Source organism: Paroedura picta, chromosome 1 (assembly GCF_049243985.1).
Source record: "Paroedura picta isolate Pp20150507F chromosome 1, Ppicta_v3.0, whole genome shotgun sequence".
NCBI lineage: Eukaryota > Metazoa > Chordata > Lepidosauria > Squamata > Gekkonidae > Paroedura > Paroedura picta.
The window spans coordinates 48,151,177-48,171,363 of record NC_135369.1 but is presented as its reverse complement, the minus strand read 5'-3'; the positions used below and the strand labels follow the sequence as shown (position 1 = coordinate 48,171,363).

Here is a 20,187-nt window from a genome sequence, read left to right as displayed (position 1 = left end):
ATCCAAGTAGTAAAAAAGTTATTGGGGGGGGTGTCTGTTTTCATTTACAAACTCATGAAAAGTATTTGATAGCTTGATACAGTAAAAATGAGAGAAGTGTCAGTTGCATTGGCTGCTTTCTCCAGAACATTCCTAGTCTCTAATCTTTAATTTTTAGAAGACTCATACTCCAGCAGATTGAGGAGGAGTTTGTCAAAACTATTTTATATAGTTGTAATTGTATTTAGTCCAAGCCCACTTCATTGTACTTTATTCTGTCATGTATAGATGCAAAAGTACAATCCCAATCATGTATACTCAGAAATCAATCCCACTGTATTAATTAGGATTTACTCCATAATAGATATGTAAAGAGCTGTGGTGGGGGGTGGAAAAAATCAGGGTAAACCTCCTCCCCCATGTTTGTGTCCCCCTGAGGCCTTCCTTTCTTTTCTTGTCTGATAGAAAAATTGGAAAATTTGAGGTGAATGAAAAAAAGGACTCCTATGGAATATTTTTTTCTCTTTCAGGATGAGTGAAATACTTTTAAAGACAAGGTGGCCGTGCTGCAGGCATAAATCTAAGATGCAATTCTGCACTGAGAAGGATATCTAATTTTTATTTGATTTATTTATTACATTTTTATACTACTCTCCCCTCATGAGCTCAGGATGGTATACAACATACATAAATAAATCACAGTCACAATCATAAAAACAGTTTGTTGCCATTATTTAAATTATTATTACAGTGTTAAGAGTCTGTTTCTGGCATAAATTGTATTCACTTGGAGCTTAAACCTTCCTTGGAGTGAGGCAGAGGCGTAAAGTGCCAATAGGATATTTTAAGGCACTCACTATATAGCTGAGTGTGTGCAAGGAGGCCAGTATCTTTGATGTTCTCTGTCAGTGGTCAAAGCTGACAGTCTGTTAAGGCTGTCAAGAGATGGTAGTTGTAGCACCACATCTGCAGCTTATCGACCCAGCCAGAGGACCTCTGACTTTGCTGAATTTAACTTCATCTGATTCGACTTGAATCAGTCCCCTGTGGGCAGCTGGTCAACTTAGGTGTGTAGATAGATGACTGTCCATTAACAGATACAACTGGGTGTTATCCACATATTGATGACATCCTAGCCCGAATCTCCAGTTTAGCGAGGGGTAGTTGTAGATGTTGAAAAACATCAGGTAGAGTATTGTTTCCTGTGGGATCCCACATGTTAGGGCACACTGCTGGAATATTATTATTATTAATTTGATTTATATGCTATTGTACTCGATACACTGTCTTGCAGATGGTTATAAGATAACCCCCCCACATAAAAACATATAATACGTTTACCCCATTAAAATTGCCCCTCGCAGCAACTATCTCCAACCCCCATAGCCCCTGGGCTGCCTTCCAATGTCCAGAGGGGGGCTCCAAGTTCCAGCTATAGAACAATAACAATGGACAGCTTGGTGGAAATCTCTTCTTTTTCTTCTGGGGGGGGGGGTATCAGATTTTCCATGCCAGAGACTGAGCCATAGACCTGATGGAAGAGCTCTGTCTTACAATCCTTGCGGAACACCAGAAACTCCTGCAGGGCCCTCAGCTCTTTTGGGAGTTTGTTCCACCAAGTTGGGGCCTGGATCGAAGAAGCCAAGGCTCTGGTCAAGGCCAGGTGAACTTAATGGAGGCCAGGACTCACTAACAAGTTACTGCCCATAGAGTATAAAGCCTTCCATGAGGAGATAGAGCTGGGTGTCATCTCCATAATGATATATTCCCTACTGCTGCCCTTTGTTCCCAACCCTAGAGCAAGGAATATAGCCACTTCAAGGCAATTATGAGGGGACAATCCTTGTTTTTCAGCTGGTACATACCTTCTGTTGTCCTTTTGACCTGACTTGACAATTGTGGCATATATATCTATTATATTAGAGAAAGTACAATGAATGAGTGCCTGGCTGATGTAGCTGGATACTGTAATAGTGCCAGTTAAGTGGATGTGGGGACAAGGGTTGGCATTGGAGCATTTTGTAGGGGTTGGTCCTTGCTTTTAAACGCTACTGTGTAATTCATCATTGCTGTCTGGAAGACTCATCTTTCAGGAGAGGCTGTAGATGCCTGATCACGTGCTGAAATGATTTTTACTGTAAACTTTAGTGGCAGCCAGTGAGGTTCTGTTATTTTCCCTGCTGGACAAATATTGTATAAAATGACTCCTTGGTAACTGTCTAGCCTTAGTCAGTCAGTCTTATGGGGAGAGGAAGGGAAGACGATTGTAAGCCAATTTGAGACTCCTTTGAGTAGTGAAAAGTGGGGTATAAAATCCAACTCTTCTTTTAAGTCCCTCAAATGGGTACTGTAGTTTTAGGAATGCTTGATGTAAATCCTGAAGAAGTTTGTTCCCAGATGAAGAACTCGTGGAGATGTGCTTTCATCTCAGGGCATGTTTTGGATGTCAGCTGGAAATATGAGGGTAAGTGTAGTGATCAGCAGGTGTCCATACAGAGGGGTGTGTATATTTCCATCATGCTGTTAGAGCATGGTGTTCTGAAAGCTGATCTACTGCATGGATTAGTCCAGGTTCAAATTAACAGTAATGTAGATACAGTGGTCACCAACCTTTTTCAGGCCGGGAACCAGGGGGGAGAGGGAGGACCGGGGGCGGGCGCAAACACCCAGGCTGAAGCAAAATAGTTGAGCTGTTCTACCTTCTCTTATTTCTGGAGACTCCTCTCCCTTTCTCTCTGACTCTCTTTCTCTGTAGTATTCTACAATCAGTGTTCCCCAACCCCTGGGCCATGTGGAGCCTCCCCCCCCCCGCAGTGCAGCACTCGCCGGTGGGTGCAAACCCGCAGGCGCGGAGCTGCCACACCTGCGCATTTGCGCCCGCGCTTCCCCTCACCCCGTAGCGCAACTAGGCTTGAGCAATTTGACTACCAAAAGGGCCGATCGCTCCTGGCGCAGCAAGCACTGCACCATGGGGGAGAGGGATGCTCCACGTGGCCCGGGGGTTGGGGAACACTGATTGTAGAATACTACAGAGAGAGAGTCAGAGAGAAAGGGAGAGGAAAGTCTCCAGAAAGAAGAGAAGGTAGAACAGCTCAACTATTTTGCTTCAGTCTTCTTCCTAAAGGAGAACTATGTGCTGTCTAGCAAAAGTAACATGAATGGCGAGGTGACAGGATTGCAGCTCAAGATTGATAAAGGTTGATTTCCAACTACTGAAGAACAGCAAAACAGCAAGTGTTTTTATTCAAATTCCACAGGAACATTTAAAAGCCTCTTGAAATATAAAATGGACGATGAAAACGTCTAGGGAAGAATGATGATCCTGTTCTTAAATTCTGCAAATGTAATTTTCAGTCTGGGAACAAGTTCAGCCGCATATTGAAGCAAATAGTCTGGGTCTGAGAAAATTCATTCTGCTCATAAGTGACAGATAGTCTGTGCTATTGTTGCAGTTATTTTCCTATTTGTTTTATCAATGGGCTGTGGATTTATTTTGGTAATTCCTATTAATGTTAGCATAAATCCCCTGCTCACTGTTGGGAGACTAAACCCTTTCATCTTCAGTATGTAAATTTTCATGCTTATAATTTTGAAAAATATCCAGACTTTCTCCCTTGATGATAGAATGAAATGCTGTCTTGTGTTGTAGCCACACCTACATGTACCTTGGCACTTTATTAATTCTACAGTCATAAAATGAAATGGTCACAGACAATTCACAGAAAAGTGCTAGAATTTTTACTCTCACTTATAAATTAAATGATGTAATTAAATCCCACTTTTTCAAGGTCTTATGGTGCAGATACCTTCAGTCTGAAACGATCTCAAACGTTTGATGCACCAAACTCAGAAGAATCCTTAATTTTTTGTAGTAAATAAAAAAACATGGTGAGAAACCATAATAATTATATATGGCTCTTTATAAAACATAATTATTTTGAGTATAGTCCAGTTCTACAGAATACTAAAGATATGTGCTTTGATATAATTATATCCTATAAGCACCTTTCTTCTACATTATAGTATGATTTAAATCTACACCATAATTTTCTCTCTCATGTAAATAGTTTCTTTTTGCTACACTCTCCTTTCATGCACAGTGTGAAGCTGGAGTAACACCATTAACTTCTCTGAAAGCACTCTTCATTTATAGTGCGAGTTCTGTATAGTGTCAAGTTCAGGATGCAGCACAAGTATATAAGTGTTGAGTATAAGATCAAATGTCAGAGTTTTGTGGGTCCAGCAATCTTTTGTGATCTATTACAAACTGTGGGTCATAAATGTGTGCCTAGCCTGACTATTTATACTGATACCGGACACAGTACCAATGGGGAACAGTACAGTTCTGCTGTCTCTTCAAATTACCATCACAGAGTCCAGGTCAGAGGTCAGTTGTGAAAGGAGAATCCAGCCTTTCTTGGTTGTAACATTGCAAGACTCCTGAGTAAACTTAGCAGTCATGGGATAAGAGGATAGGTTGTTAATGGATTGAAACTGGTTAAATGATAGGAAGCAAAGAGTAGGGATAAATGGATAGTTCTCATAATGGAGAGAAAAGCAGTGGGGTCCCAAAAGTATTGCTATTGGGGCCAGTACAATTTAGTTTATTTACAAATGATAGGGGTGTGCATTCAAGTTTACCTGAACTGAAAATATATATTAAAAAACACTTTATTAGTATTTTCCAGGTTTATTTTGGCTTCCCAGATGTATACCTCAGGAGCCTTAGGGGAGGGTGGTATATAAATATAATAATGCATAATAATTATCAAGGATTTTGCAGGATGTATTTGGGGATTACTGGGCAGAGCTCCAGCACAGCCTGCAGGAAGAACTCTCCCCACAGGATTGGATTTTGAGTGGGCTCTGTTGGGCAGTTGGATATGAACTGAGCTGCCCAGCAAACCTCCAGCCAAGCCTGCATAGAGATTTCTTCCGGCAGGATTGACTCCTGGACATGCTTTGTTGGACAGTCCTGTCTAAACTGGGCTGCCCAGCAGAGCCCCACCAGAGCCTGAAGGGAGAACTTTCCCTGCACGTTTGGCTCCTAGATGGTCTCTCTTAGGCAGTCAGTCCTGCCTAAACTGGGCTGCCTAGTACAACCCCAGCACAGCTTGCAGGGAGACCATTCTTGCAGAATTGGTTCCTAGGTGGGTTCTTTCTCAGTCTACCCAGTAGAGCTGCAGCAGAGCCTGCAGGGAGAATTCTCCCCACTGGATTGGCTCCTTGGTGGGCTCTCTTGGATAGCCTGGGTTAAAAGGACCACCCAAAGAAAAGATTTATTATACATTTAGGAGTCCCAATGTGGTATACAAACACTTTTCCCTTCTCCCTGAACCAGACACCCTGTGAGGTAGGTGGGGCTGAGAGAGTTCTAACAGCCTGCAAAAGTTCTAACAGGTCTGCAAAAACAGCCTAAAAAGAGATGGCTGTGTGTGGAGAAGTAGGGAATCAAACCTAGTTCTCCAGACTAGACTCCTCTCCTCTTAAACATTATACCACGCTGGCTCTCATGAGTCCCACCTGAGACACCTGAGCTGTTTTTAATGGCTTTGTTGCGGCTTCCCACCTCACCCCCCACCCCTGGTGTTTTTCAGTTCAGGCCTATTGGGCCCCCCAAAATGGGAATTTCTAAAATCCCGGATCCAAATACTTTTCTGAGGCATGACTTTTTTGGGAAAACCGAAACAAAACAAAAAAAAGGAAAAAAACAAACAAAAAATAACTGGATACCCCAAATAGATGATCTGGGACTAGGGGTAGTGTAGTGGCCAAATTTGCAGATGACACAAAAACATTCAGGATGATGTAAAACAAGACTGACTGTGAAGTTCCACAGAGTTTGTAAGACTGCACTGTTCCTCCAGGCTTATGGTTGAGGTCGAAAGTACATCTGGGACTGCTGGCCTCTCTGTTAGAAGCCCACCAAACTAAATCTCAGCTAGGATCTTGTGACCCTCCCCCCACTTTCTCCCATAGAATTAACACAATTGAACAATTTAGTGTACAATAATGATTATTATGTTTTTTTAAATATATTAATTAATGTTAGCATGTAATTTATATTGCTGTGAGCAGCCCTGAGTCTCCAGAGAGGGTAGAAAAATAAATATAACAATAAATAAAAATAAAAAAGATCCAGAAGAATCTCCACAAACTGGATAATAGCCCAAAAATGTGGCAAATGAAATTCCATGTTGGCAAGTTTAAGGTGCTGCACACTGCCCCCCCCCCCCCAACTCTAAGTAAAGGCTACTGAGGTTTGAACTTGCTGAGACAGAGAGGGGGAAGGATCTGGGGTCATAGCAGATAGCTCAATGAAAATGTCGATCCAGTGTGCAGCAGCAGCCCTGAAAAAAGGTAAAGTCTATGTTAGGGATAATTAGGAAATAAAACAGCCAATAGTATCATGTCCCTGTATAGATCTATGGTGTGGCCTCATTTGGAATACTGGAATATCTCATAAAAGACATTGCAGAATTGGAGGATTGGAGCATCTTCTCTATGAGGAAAGACAAAGAGATGATAAGGGGGGTTGTTGTCAGTCATTCAGTCAGGGCTGAGTCTTAGCAATCCCATGGGACAACCACCTCCATGATCCCAATCCCTTACCACCTGTCTCAGCTTGCATTTCTGATTCCAGTAAGCTTCACTGTCTATCCTTGATGCCCTTTGAAAATCCGCATTTAATTTTCTTGCTTTCTCCCTTTTGCTCTCAGATTTTGCTGCTTCTCTATATTTTGCTCTCTATTTTGCTGCCTTTAACAACAGTTGATTGAATTTCCTGCCATGGTTCATCAGGCATCTTCTCTATTTTGTTCAATAGTTGTAATCAATTTTTCATCTCCATTGCATATGTGAGTAGAATTTCATTTACATTGAATTTCCTTAACCCTAATGTCCTCTTGATGTTGCAGAATTTTGTTTTGATTTTAGCCAGCAACAATTCATGATCTGAACCACAATCAGCACCTGGATATGTTTTGACAGCAAGGCTTGAACTGGACCATTGTTGGCTGCATAAGATATAGTCAATTTGGTTCCTCTGTAGTCCATTTGGTGATATCCAACTGTATAGGTGATGGTTATGCTGTTTGAACTAAGTGTTCATGATGCAAAAGCGATTTTCATGACAGAATTGTACCAGCCGATCAAGTTGCCTGTTATGTCTTTCTCTCCGTGTGTGCCAATTTTTGCATTAAATTCACCCATTATGTAAATAACATCTTTCTTGATTGCTTGTTTTAAAGTGTCTTGCGTGGCATTATAGAAGTCTTCAATTTCCACCTCTGTTGCATCAGTTGTTGGATCGTATTCTTGGACAGCTGTGATATTTATTGGCTTGGCACGAAGTCAAATTCTCACAATTCGATCATTGATCATCAAAAAACTTTCCACTACTCAAGAAAAACATTTGCATGCAATGAATGCCACACCACTTCTTATGGAGTTGTGTCCTGATTAGTAGATGGTAAAATCATCCGATTGAAAGAAACCATTATCTGTACAATGTAATTTCCTATTGCCAAGGAGGTCAATGTTCAACCTGCCCATTTCTCTTTTGAAAATTTCCAGTTTTCCTTGAATCAGTCCTCTATCATTCCAAGTTGCTATTTGGTGCATCTTCTTAAAGTGCAGACCCTTACATTCACCCCTGGCAGTATCAGCACCTGGAATTCCTGCAGGATTTGCCCCAGGCATGTCATAAAATCCAGGGCTACTTGGTGCAGGTCCTTGCTCCTCCCCAGTCATTTTTAAAATACCTTCTTGCCTGAGGGGCTCACCATTGGGCACTATATCAAAATTGTTTGAGAACTGTACCGTAGGATTTTCTTGGCAAAATCTTTACCAGGTAGGGTGCCAGTGCTTTACTTAACCCTCCCCATTTACCCAGGCTTGGGACTGGCATGCTTAGGTATGTGAATGAGGTAGAAAGAGTGACAAAGACAAATGTTTCTCCCTTTCTCCAAATACTAGAATTTGAGGGCCTCCAATGAAGCTGATGGACAGTAGGTTCAGGACATACAAAAAGAAATACTTTTGAGTTTAAAAGATCTATTTAATATGATGCACTCAAGAATTCATTTTTTTGGATCACAAATTGATGAGACTGGTGATTGCAGTATGGAAATAAAATGTCAAATTGCTCTGGGTTGTTCAGCAATGACGAGCTTGAACTGAACAGGGAAAAGCAAAGACATAAGCCTGATCACCAAATGTAGATTAGTTAGATCTATCATATTTCCAATAGCCACTTATGGCTGTGAAAAAATCAGACAAGAGGAGAATCTATTTGTTTGAATTCTGGTGCTGGAGAAGGCTTCTGCAGGTTCCATGAACAGCAAAAGTCACAAACAAGGAAATACTACAGTACATAAAGCCTGATCTATCACTGGTAAGCAAAATCATGAAACTCCAGCTCCCTTACTTTGGCTACATCATGCAGTCCAACTCAGTGGAGCGAGCAGTTATACTAAGGTTGGTCAGTGGTAAAAGGAAACCAGGCCAACAAAGAATGCGGTGGTTACATACAATCAAAATGGACACCGGCCAGCATATTACACAACTAAAAGAAACAACACAAGATTGGAAATCATGGAAATCATGGCTGCAGTTGTGTCATAGTATCGCCAAGAGTCGGACTCGACTGAATGGCTAACATCGTCATCATCACCTGATCCTATGTGCGTTTTCTCAAAAGTACATTTCATTCAGTAGGCTTTACTCCCAAGCTAATGTACATTGAATTGCAGCCTTGTCATCTTAAACATTTTACATTTTGTGATGCTCTTTTGAGAGCAAGATCACCTCTCTTGCCTGTCAGCCCTCTTCCCTGATACTCTATGATAGTTTTACTATTGATTTCACTGTAAAAACTTGGCACTTACAAAACACCCTGAAAAGGACGGCTTTTTCTGTTATAAGCTTTTAATAAGGTATGCCTTAAAAACATAATATAATGTAGAAAAATATAGTAACAAACATGATATTGCTTACAAATCGTGAATAATTGTTCCGCACAAAGCACACATACTGCTTGTTGATGTCAAACTGCTTCTTGCAACAGCATCTCTAGCTTGTGTTCATTTTTTTCATGCCATTTGTTAACAATAAATTGTTTTAAAAATGAATATCAAAACCATAGCAATTTACCATTTTAACAATAAGAAACAGGGGGGAAAGGTACTTCACTTCTGGATTAATGCTATTAACAACATAATGGTATTTGGTAAAAGCTGTAAATAAAAAAGTCATATTAACATAGTGAACACCTAATAATGGATGGTTGACTTTGAAACATATGTATTAATGTAGTTCTCTTAATAGTCAGAATAGTTAATATATGTAATAAGAAAGAAATTACTTTATGGCTGTTAAAATGGGGAAATATAAGCCCCAGGGATAGCCGATAAAAAAAAAGGTCTTCATTTTTCTTGCGAGGTCACTGCTCACATATGTCCATATCCATGCTCTCTCTGTTTTCTTATCCATAGCTAAATGTAGAGAATGTAACATTTGCCTTTAGTTGTCATGTGGATAGTAGAAATATGCTTTGATAGCCTGAAAGAGGAAGAGTATCATTTGGGTATGTGGTCCAGCATCAACCCCACACAGGGAGATGGGGAAGCTTTTAGGGCCTAGATTGAGGACGCAGATTGCTCTGGTGGCATTGGCCTAAATGATCTTTATATCTAAAAGGACATCAGTAAAACACTCCAGCTGCCTGTATTAGATCTTTTGGCTGCTTTTGATTCTGTGGCATGAAGCACCTGTAAGGCCTATTATGCACTGCTGCTGAGACAGCGGCATGGAGAATGCGGAGGAGGAAGAAGCGAAGGAAACCGCTTATGCACGGGACGGAATGCAACAGCAGCAAAACCCAGAGTATCCGATTATGCACGTGGCTACTCTGGAGCCACTTCTGGTTGCACCCTGGTCCCGGGAAGCTCCACTTTCTTCCACATCTCGCTAACGCGGCTTTTTTGGCAGCATACGTTGCCGCCTGCAGCGTGCATAATTGGTGATTTTAGCCGCCGCTATTCCACCCTGAATGCGGACCTTCCACTCCATGCATAATGGGCCTAAGAGGAAATAGATCTAACTGGAGTACTATTTAAAAGAGTTTTGACCCTTTTTAACAAATTCTGCTCCAAGTGAGATGCTGAGCTAGTTCCATGGGATCTGCTGTGTGTGTGGATCCCTGCAAGGTTATTATTATTATTATTATTATTATTATTATTATTATTATTATTATTATTATTATTAGATTTATTCCCCGCCACTCCCTTGCGGCTCGTGGCGGGTTACAACATCCTAAAATCCCCATTAAAACAATAATTACAATCCCAACATTACTAACATGGCAAGATCGGCAAGTCAACTTCCCCCCCTCCCACTACTGGCGGGTGGAGAGGGGATCTTGATGGTGATTATTTCAGACCCTGATGGTGTTTACTTCAGTCCTAGTCCCAAAGCCCGGGGGGGGGCATAGGTCTATATTGTCAGCCTTGGCCTCAACCATAAACCTGGCGGAAGTGCTCCGTTTTGCAGGCCCTGCGGAACGATGAAAGATCCCACAGGGCCCGCAGCTCTCCCGGGAGCTCATTCCACCAGGCAGGGGCCAGGACCGAAAAGGCTCTGGCCCTGGTTGAGGCCAGGCGTGCTTCCCTAGGGCCGGGAACGACCAACAGATTTTCACCCGCAGAGCACAAGGCCCTGTGGGGGGCATAGGGCGATAGGCGGTCCCTCAGGTATGTGGGTCCCAACTCGTGTAAAGCCTTGAAGGTTAGAACCAAAACCTTGAACTGGATCTGGGCAGCAATTGGCAACCAGTGCAGCTGCCTCAGCACTGGCTGGATGTGGGCCCTCCAAGGTGTGTCAGTGAGGACTCTAGCAGCTGCGTTTTGCACTAGCTGAAGTTTCCGGATCAAGGACAAGGGGAGGCCCGCGTAGAGCGAGTTACAGAAATCTATTCTGGAGGTGACTGTTGCATGGATCACTGTGGCTAAGTGTTCGGGGGACAGGTAGGGCGCTAGTAGTCGGGCCTGGCGCAGGTGGAAAAATGCCTGGCCTGCTACTTTTTTGAACTGTGCCTCCAAGGTCAGGGTTCTGCTTTTCCCCTATGTTGTTTTATATTGCAGGATCCACAGATAAAAACTGCCAGAATCAGGAGTAACTTACAACAAGTTTAACATTAAAAAGTAACTAAAGCATCACACAGCTATCTCTGTTGTAGGACAAACTAAAATCATGCAGTTTTAGAGCAAGGCCACAAAATTTACTGATTCTGTAAAATATAAGGGAACATCTCTAAACTTGAAATAAAGAATTGTTCACATGATACATCAAATAATTCATTAATTAATTAATTTCATCAGTAACCTGTTATTCTCACTGAGATTCAAAGTAGATTTTTGTTGTTGTTAATGTCAACCATTCAGTAGGGTCCAACTCTTAGTGATCCCATGGCACAGCCCCTGCCACAATCCCCAATCCCACACTGCCTCCCCCAGCCATGCAATGTTCTGGATAGTGTGCACCCTGAGTGTGTCCAACCACCGCACCCTTTGTTGGCCTGGTTCCTTTTTCCACTGACCAATCCTAGCAGAATTGCTTTCTCCACTGAGTTGAATCGCATGATATGGCCAAAGTAAGTGAGCCTGAGTTTCGTGATTTTTCCTACCAAAGATATATCAGACTTTATGCGTTGTAGTATTTCCTTGTTTGTGACTTTTGCTGTCCATGGAACCTTCAGCGGTCATTATTTTTTTTCTTTTTAGTGTTTAAGAAAAGGACAACTTTCTTACTTACTTCATTGACCTTTATAATCAGCTGTTCTAGTTTCTTCCTTAGTTTCTGACATGGGGGTAGTGTCATCAGCATAACAAAGATTATTTATATTCTTTCCTCCAATTGTAATTCCAGTGTTTGATTCTTTGAGTTCAATCTCTCTCATCAATCTCAAAGTGGATTACAAAATATAAAAACAATGCGATCAGACCACATGAGATATCCAACAGTGCCGTGGTTACAAAATTAGATGATTATGTAGACCAAAAACACAAATTGACACATGACACACTATAAACAATACAGAAAATGGATTACAAAAGTAGAAGACAAAGGAGTAAGAAATAATCATAATGAACTGTGCAATAAACTATGATTCTACATCTTTTAAGAACGCACCTTCCGGAGCAATTTAGTTATCTTAAGGCATTATTTCCTTCATAAGATGGACCTACTGAACATGGAGGTTCTACAGCATGGAGGGCATATATGGTAATATGTATATGGTAATATGTCCTAACTTCAAAAATTCAGGGGCTGGATGGGGAGTGCAATTATTACTAAATTCTTCTGTACATTAGGACCCTTTATTCACGTATCATTTATTTGCAACACTTGCCTTCACAAAACATTTGTCAAATAGTGATCTTAATGAAATCTCTATTTCATTGTGCTCTAAATGTCCAGCTATTTCAATCTATCTTATGATAGTGTTATGATAGTGTCCAAAGCAGGTGCTATTCAGGGATCTCAGGATCTGGCCATGTGGGCCCCCCCCCTTCATAAAAGCATCCTATTTGTCCCACTACATCAGAACTACAGTCTGTCAAGCTGAGCATCCTGCCTCCAGCACTGTCCAACACCTGATGCCATGGAGAAAAGAAGAAATCTTCTGGTTATAGGCAGACAACTGTGCAATGTTTACAGATGGGAACTACCTTCTTTACCCCTGCAGCATGTTGATTATGCCCTCAGGCCTGGGATTTGATCTCCTCTTAATGGCAGGAGTAACTTCAAACATTATTATGGGATGGACTCCAATTTAAAGCTTAAAAACAGCACATGAATGTATTTTTTTTTATTGGGCAAATCCATATTTAATGTAGGGTAATCCATTGTGGTCAAATTATAGTTATTGATCATTAAAGTCTCTAGATCTCTTAAAAATCATACACACTTTCATAATACTCACATCTAGTATGAACTAAATCACACTCAAGGTGGATGTTCCATTGCTTTCTTTGCTTGAATGAGTTTCATTTTTTGTCCATTTTAATTACATTTTATTTCTTTTATCATACTTATATGAAGTCATGTAGTTTCAAATGCCTTCTCTTTTTCTAATTTAGTATTGGTGATATTTTAAAAACTAAATATATAATTCCATTGATGCAGATATGGTGAAGTTGATTTTTTAATAAATTCTTTAACTTGATTTCTAGAATAAACCTTTAAGAATGGTTTTATAGGAAAGCAAAACATACATTTAAAGATAAATAAGAAAAATATATAAGCCTAGTTTTCACATCCACAATCATAAAAGGGTTTTTTTCTGTATATCTAACAGTCCCATGAACCCTCGAGGATACATTTGTTTTGTCACCAGCTTCCCTGTTAACAGCCCAGTTAGCCAAGTTTGGCCTGAGCTCATCAGAGCTTCGGAGCTAAGCACAATCAGCCATGGTCAGTATTTGAATGGGAAGACTGGGGTTGCTACATTCTGGGTTTGCTCATCTCATGCCTGGAACTTCCCATGGAAGGGTTGGCATGAGTCAGTTGTGACTCACCAGCACATTTCTTGTCTTCTTATCTTGCAGTTTCTAAATCTGCGTGGAACTTCAGAAGTAGTTTATGATATGGCATGGTAAGCAAGAATCCAAAGAAAATGACAAAGAATCCGTATTAAGCTAGTGCAAACTCCTAGTGTAACTTTAAGCAGAACTTTGGACTGCACCATGTGATTTTAAAGAGTATTCTTTCTTTTTGACCACATTTGCATCCATCCAAGCTTAATGAATCCAGTCCTTAAAACCAGAACACTGCATCTTTTGCTCATGTTACCAGGAGTTAGATGTGTCTTGCACTATGAATTCAGACTGCTGTCACCGACACTGTTGCAAAAGAAGGGAACAGCAAAGCGGGGTTTCTCTTTTCATACCATTTGAATTAAACCTGGTTGTATTAAGTATTCTTTTTATTTGTATGTGTTACTTGTTACATAAGCTCCATAGCATTTGATAAGTGCAGTCAAGCAAATGGATTTCTCTAGTTTCTACCATGCAGTTGACTCAGCTAATTTATACACTGGCAGAGAGCTTACAGTGCATTGCTACAACAAAGTTTCTTTCTTTCTTTCTTTCTTTCTTTCTTTCTTTCTTTCTTTCATTCATTCATTCATTCATTCATTCATTCATAAAGGCACCAGACATTTGGTGCAGCATAGAGTCAAATCCAGACACTGAGATACCTAATTCCTGGATGATGAACTGTATCCCAGCCCACATGCTAGGGAAAATCCAACATGACAAGAAGATTGACCCACAAAGGCACAACATCTTGTGTGGAACTCTTGCTACCTGAGAGTAGAACTAGGTAACCACCCCTGAGCTGGGCCTGTTGCTAAATGATTCATATCCAAAGACCCGTAAGGGGGTCCCCACCCAGGGAGGCAAGTGCACAGTCATAGCCTCCCCACAAATGTTTCTGGCCCAATATCCAAAATTGCCCTAAGAGCTGGACATATGCCCTGCTCCCCCCAAGTGTTCCTAGTGCTGCAACTAAGAAAGGAAAGAGTCCTGAATGCCATGAATCCATAAGTCCTGACCCATTGGCCCTATACAGAGCGGATGACCTGAAAGAAATACCAGAATGGTGAATGACTGAGCCACCCACCAATTCCATAAAACATGCTGCCACCTTGCATATTTTTTAGTTCACTGCATCCAACTTCGAAGAGAACAGCACCCCAACAGGTCCTCCTTTCCCACAGCTCTGCCCAAAATAATTCAACATGAGGAAACAGAGAACACAAGGCCTGCATGTCCACCAATGGCCAACATGAGACCAACATCTTTATAACTGGGTAGGTCATTCTTCCCCAGCTGGATCACTGATGCATCTGAAGGGCAGATGGAAACAAAAATGCACCACACTATAGCCAAAAAAATGACACCATGCTGTAGGCAGAAAGGTCCTATCATATAACCTTTTGTTAGAATGGGAGGAAACAGAAGCTTCAAAGGAACTTACACAGCAGTTGCCCCAGAAGGAGTCACAGAAATCAGATTAAGAAAGAAAGGTTATAAATATGAACTATTCTACATCCACAATTTAAATATAGATTACAGACATCTAACATGGAATATAAATGGAAAAAAATGTTCCTCAGAAGTGGGGAGAAATATTTCATCATTTAAGAAAGATAAATTTGGATATTATTTGTCTACAAGAAACCCATTTAGGATTAAAGATTCAGAATATTTGGTTCAGAAATACTAGGCGAAGAGTTCATAATGGCAAGTACTAATAAGAAAAATTGTGTTGTATATTTGAAACTAAAACTTGTTCTTACAGATGGACAGTAGATATGTGGGGAGTTGAAAATGAGGTATCTGGGGTTAAGAAATTGATTTTAGGAATCTATGCACCTAATGAGGATAAAGGCAAGTTTTATAAACAGGCAATGGATAACAATCTATTTTATGAAAACTGATGTTTGATGGGGGATTGGAATAGTATGATTTTATCACAAATAGTTGTTAGGTGCGAAGTCATGTCTGACCCATCATGACCATGGACAATGATCCTCCAGGCCTTCGTGTCCTCTACCATTCCCCGGAGTCCATTTAAGATCGCACCGATTGCTTTAGTGACTCCATCCAGCCACATCATTCTCTGTCGTCCCCTTCTTCTTTTGCCGTCGATCGCTCCCAGCATTAGACTCTTCTGCAGGGAGTCCTTCCTTCTCATGAAGTGGCCAAAGTACTTGAGTTTCATCTTCAGGATCTGGCCTTCTAAGGAGCAGTCAGGGCTGATCTCCTCTAGGACTGACCGGTTTGTTCGCCTTGTAGTCCAAGGGACTCGCAAGAGTCTTCTCCAGCACCAGAGTTCAAAAGCCTCAATTCTTTGACGCTCGGCCTTCATTATGGTCCAACTTTCACAGCCATACATTGCAACTGGGAAGACCATAGCCTTGACTAGACGCACTCGTCGCTCTCCTCTGTACCCTTTCAATTTTATCTACGTCCTTCTTGAAGTGAGGCCTCCAGAACTGCACACAGTATTCCAGGTGTGATCTGACCAGTGCCGTATACAATGGGACTATGACATCTTTTGATTTTGATGTGATGCCTCTGTTCCGCCCAAAATGGCATTTGTCTTTTTTACCGCTGCATCACACTGCCTGCTCATGTTCAGTTTACAATCCAGTACCCCAAGGTCTCATTCATACACAGTGTTACCTAGAAGCGTATCCCCCATCCAGTAGGCATGCTTTTCATTTTTCTGACCCAGATGCAGAACTTTACACTTATCTTTATTAAATTGCATCTTGTTCTCATTTGCCCATTTTTCCATTGTGTTCAGATCTTGTTGAACTCTGTCTCTATCTTCTGGAGTATGTGACAGTCCTCCCAATTTGGTGTCATCTGCAAATTTAATGAGCAGTCCCTCCACCCTCTCATCTAGATCTTTAATAAATATGTTTAAAAGTACCGGACCGAGCACCAAGCCCTGAGGTACCCCGCTACTCACCTCCCTCCAATCTGATGAAACACCATTAACAACTCTTTGAGTGCAGGTCTCTAACCAATTCCCTATCCACCTAACTATATGAAAATCTAGATTGCAGTCCTTCAATTTATCCATCAGAAGGCTCCAAAGAAATAGTCAGGGACTACTACCTGTTAGATGCAAGAAAGTCCTCGCAGCCACAGACCACATCTTTCCAGAGGAAGCAACAGCCTTAGCAGGTTTTTTATTGTAGTCCCCAACCTTAACTGGGACTGGCTAAACCCACTTTACTCTTCAAGCTCTTGTTTTGGGAGGCGTGCTTCAAATTCAAAACCTTGCTAACCAAAGGTCTTCTGCTCAGGCCCAACCAACTGGTGGTTCAAAGCTTCTCTTCTCCAAGGACTTTGTCTTTAATTTATTTTTAAAAGAATAGCAAACACAGTAAAATCACCTTGCTTGCTGGCAGATCCTCAATCTAGGAACTCTGAATTCAACCTAGCTTCTCCACCAGTGCCACAGCCTAGAAACCCAACAACTGTGTGCTAGAAAGAACAAGGAAGAATTGAATGCCTGGTGCAAATGGTCACATGGCAAAGCACTCGGACATAGGGTGGCTGGGCATTTAAATAACCCTGGGTGCAAGGCCAGGTAGTAGGCATACTTGCTAAGCCTGCTTCCAGCCATCCCCATAGGAGATCCTAAAAGTGGCAAGTGATTGGCTGGCCACAGAGAAGGCTCTCCCCCATGTCCAGAAGCCTGGGAAGTGCAGCAAGACCACTGGAACTTACCCCTATGGCCTCCTTCCTTGTTGGGAAGTCCCTGGATCCTACAGCCACAAAGCAACCACCAGTGAGTCGGTGTCCATGGATTGATTCTTTCTTTCTGCACCTGAAGGCCCCAACATGGGTTACAGTGATTCACAATAAAAATATGATAAAATAATTTTAAAATACATAAAAACATTTAAAATATCCCTCCCTTTCAATAAAATTGTGGCCTGCTTTTCCCCAGTTCAGGATTTCTGTGTCATTCTTCTCCCCCCTCTCTTTCAGGCTTGTCCCCTCTCTGTAAACAAATATGCTCCCTATCCTCATTTGTTTTTAAAAAATGTTTCTACCAATCCTTTTTGTACTTTCATAGGTATGGGCTGTGGGTGATGCACCCATGTGCAGTACATCATTCTAAGTATATTCACTTTGCATGATGAAGTACTATTCAGTAACTGGCAATGGGGCTAGTTGAGATTCTGTTTTCCAGATATTCAGCTAAAGGTGGGTGGGATTTCTTCATTCAAAAATAAGGAATTTAAACTTATTTTCCTACACAAAGTGTTATGCTGGTACAATCTGAGGCCATTTCTTTTCAGATTACTATATTTTATTAAATAGGGTTTTGCACATTAAACAAGAAATGTACGAAATATGAGAAAAATCCAGTGGTGTCGAACATTGCTCAGCTATTCAAGTGTCTAGCTGCACTTGATTAGGTTCCTGATGGAGGGCATTAAGATGGTCCTTATGATTGATAACTTTTGAAGCTATCTAGTGGGAATCAAGTGCAACTTGGTTGTCTGAAGAAGTCCAATCTTGCTCCCTGTTTTGACATTCTACTTCACATTACACTTTATGAATTGCAAAAAGTATTTACCCCGAGTGTCTTTTTTCACTGCAGGAGCATAGACTGGAAGCATATTGCATGGTAGAAAAAACAAATGTATAAAGTGCCTCTTCAAAAGACGTGTATCTTGTCAAATATGAAACATCTTCAAGTTTGAGATGTACTTCACCAGGTTTCACTACAGTGGAGCTGTCCATGGTTCTAGAATGGGGAATTTGGCAGGAAAAAACCCTTTAAGGTGCTAGGAGAATGCACCAAATTTTATTATTTATTTATTTATGATTTAATTTGATTTGATTTCTATACCACCCTTCCATATGGCTCAGGGCAGTTTACATACAACATGGAGGATACATGGAACGAATTAATATATAACATAAACAACTACAACAACAACAATAATCTAAATAACACAATTTAAGTGATCTTAAACAATATAATAGGAACAGGACTTAGCTAAGGCCCTTAAAGTGGACAGACTAGTTTTAAAGTTTTAAAGTTGAATATGGTATTCTCTCTTAATTTTGTACTTTTTCATGCACATAGTACTACTAAATATTGATAATAAATGTTGCAGACCACGATGTTATTTATGCTCACTTGAGAAACAAATTCCAGGAAAAACATGGGAATCTAATAAATGCAAGTAGAATGAGGATGTAATTCTTCTTTCTGGGAGAAAGCTCACTGAATAAAAGCAGACATGCACCTGAGCAGACTGGGTGGTATGGGAATCCAGATTGCCCTGGAAAAGCTGTGAATCCATGTTCCATACCTACTTTTGCCTCCCTCATGAAGGAATCTACCAAGATATCAGTGAAACAGCAGGGATAAAGGTGTGGAGGCAGAATGCATTTATACATTTAAATGCCTACATTTTAATGATAGCATGACTGATGGGGGGCCCAGTTTGTAAGCAAGTATATCTGAGGGCTTTCAGTTCAGATGAGTAGAGTCCTAAGCAGACTTCCATTAAGATAGTTTGAGAGGGTAACCATATTGGTTTGCAGTAAAAGAAGTAGATTTAAGTTCAGTAGATTTTCTGGGTATAAGCTTTTAAGAGTCAAAGCTCCTTTCATCAGACTTGTATCTGACAAAGAGAGTTTTGACTCTGGAAAGCTTATACCCTAAAACTGTTGTTGTTGCTGTAAGGTCACTAAGGTTGTGCTACTAGATTCAGATCAAATCCTAAAATGGTTAACCAATAAATCACCTATTTTATTTAATGAGGCTTGTTGCTTGGAAGAAGGCCTGCAGCTCATTCTTCTTTCAGGCATTATGTTTGACCCATTTTCTTGTTTGTTTGTTTGTTTGTTGTTTGTTTTCTGTTTTTTGTTTTTGTTCCATGGCCTGGTTTTTTTTTTTTTTTGCACCTTTAGGATGGAGATCATCTTGAGCCAGGAATGACCAATAGGTTTTCCCCCACAGAGCGTAAGGTCCTGCGGGGGACATAGGGCAACAGGCGGTCCAGTAGGTATGTTGGTCCCAACCCACGTAAAGCCTTAAAGGTTAAAACCAGTACCTTGAACTGGATCCGAGCAGCAATAGGCAACCAGTGCAGCTGCCTCAGCACAGGCTGAATATGGGCCCTCCAAGGTGTGCCAGTGAGGACCCTAGCAGCTGCGTTCTGCACTAGCTGAAGTTTCCAGATCAAGGACAAGGGTAGGCCTGCGTAGAGCAAATTACAATAATCTATTCTGAAGGTGACCGTCTCATGGATCACTGTGGCCAGGTGGTCGGGAGACAGGTAGGGTGCTAGTAGCCGAGCCTGGTGACATCAGATATTGGATTAGATCCTACCAGTTGTTTCACAGACTCTTAACCCATTCCTCTGCATGCTGCAGCCCTGTCTTTTGGGTGTCAAGAAGGTCTTCTTCCTCTTGTAAAAATGAAAAGCTAGTATTTATTTTCTTCATTTATATCTCCTCTTTCTCCGCAATTGGGACTCAAAGCAATTTACATTGTTCTTCTTGAGTCCATTTTATTTTTGAAACACCTCTGTGAAGTATAGTAGGCAAGAATGTGTGACTGGCCTAAGGTCATGCGGCAACCTTCCATGGCAGAGTGGGG

The 20,187-nt window shown here is 41.1% G+C and overlaps 1 protein-coding gene and 1 long non-coding RNA gene across 9 annotated transcripts in view; one reads left to right on the top strand and one right to left on the bottom strand.

The window, feature by feature from the left end:
• Nucleotides 1–20,187, top strand: part of CAMKMT (calmodulin-lysine N-methyltransferase) — a 347,932-nt gene that overhangs the window by 235,895 nt on the left and 91,850 nt on the right. The window lies entirely within an intron of this gene.
• Nucleotides 17,294–20,187, bottom strand: part of LOC143837522 (uncharacterized) — a 54,133-nt gene continuing 51,239 nt past the window's right edge. Inside the window, exon 3 of the long non-coding RNA XR_013231003.1 lies at nucleotides 17,294–17,388. This is a non-coding gene — a long non-coding RNA (uncharacterized LOC143837522). The remainder of the gene's footprint in view (nucleotides 17,389–20,187) is intronic.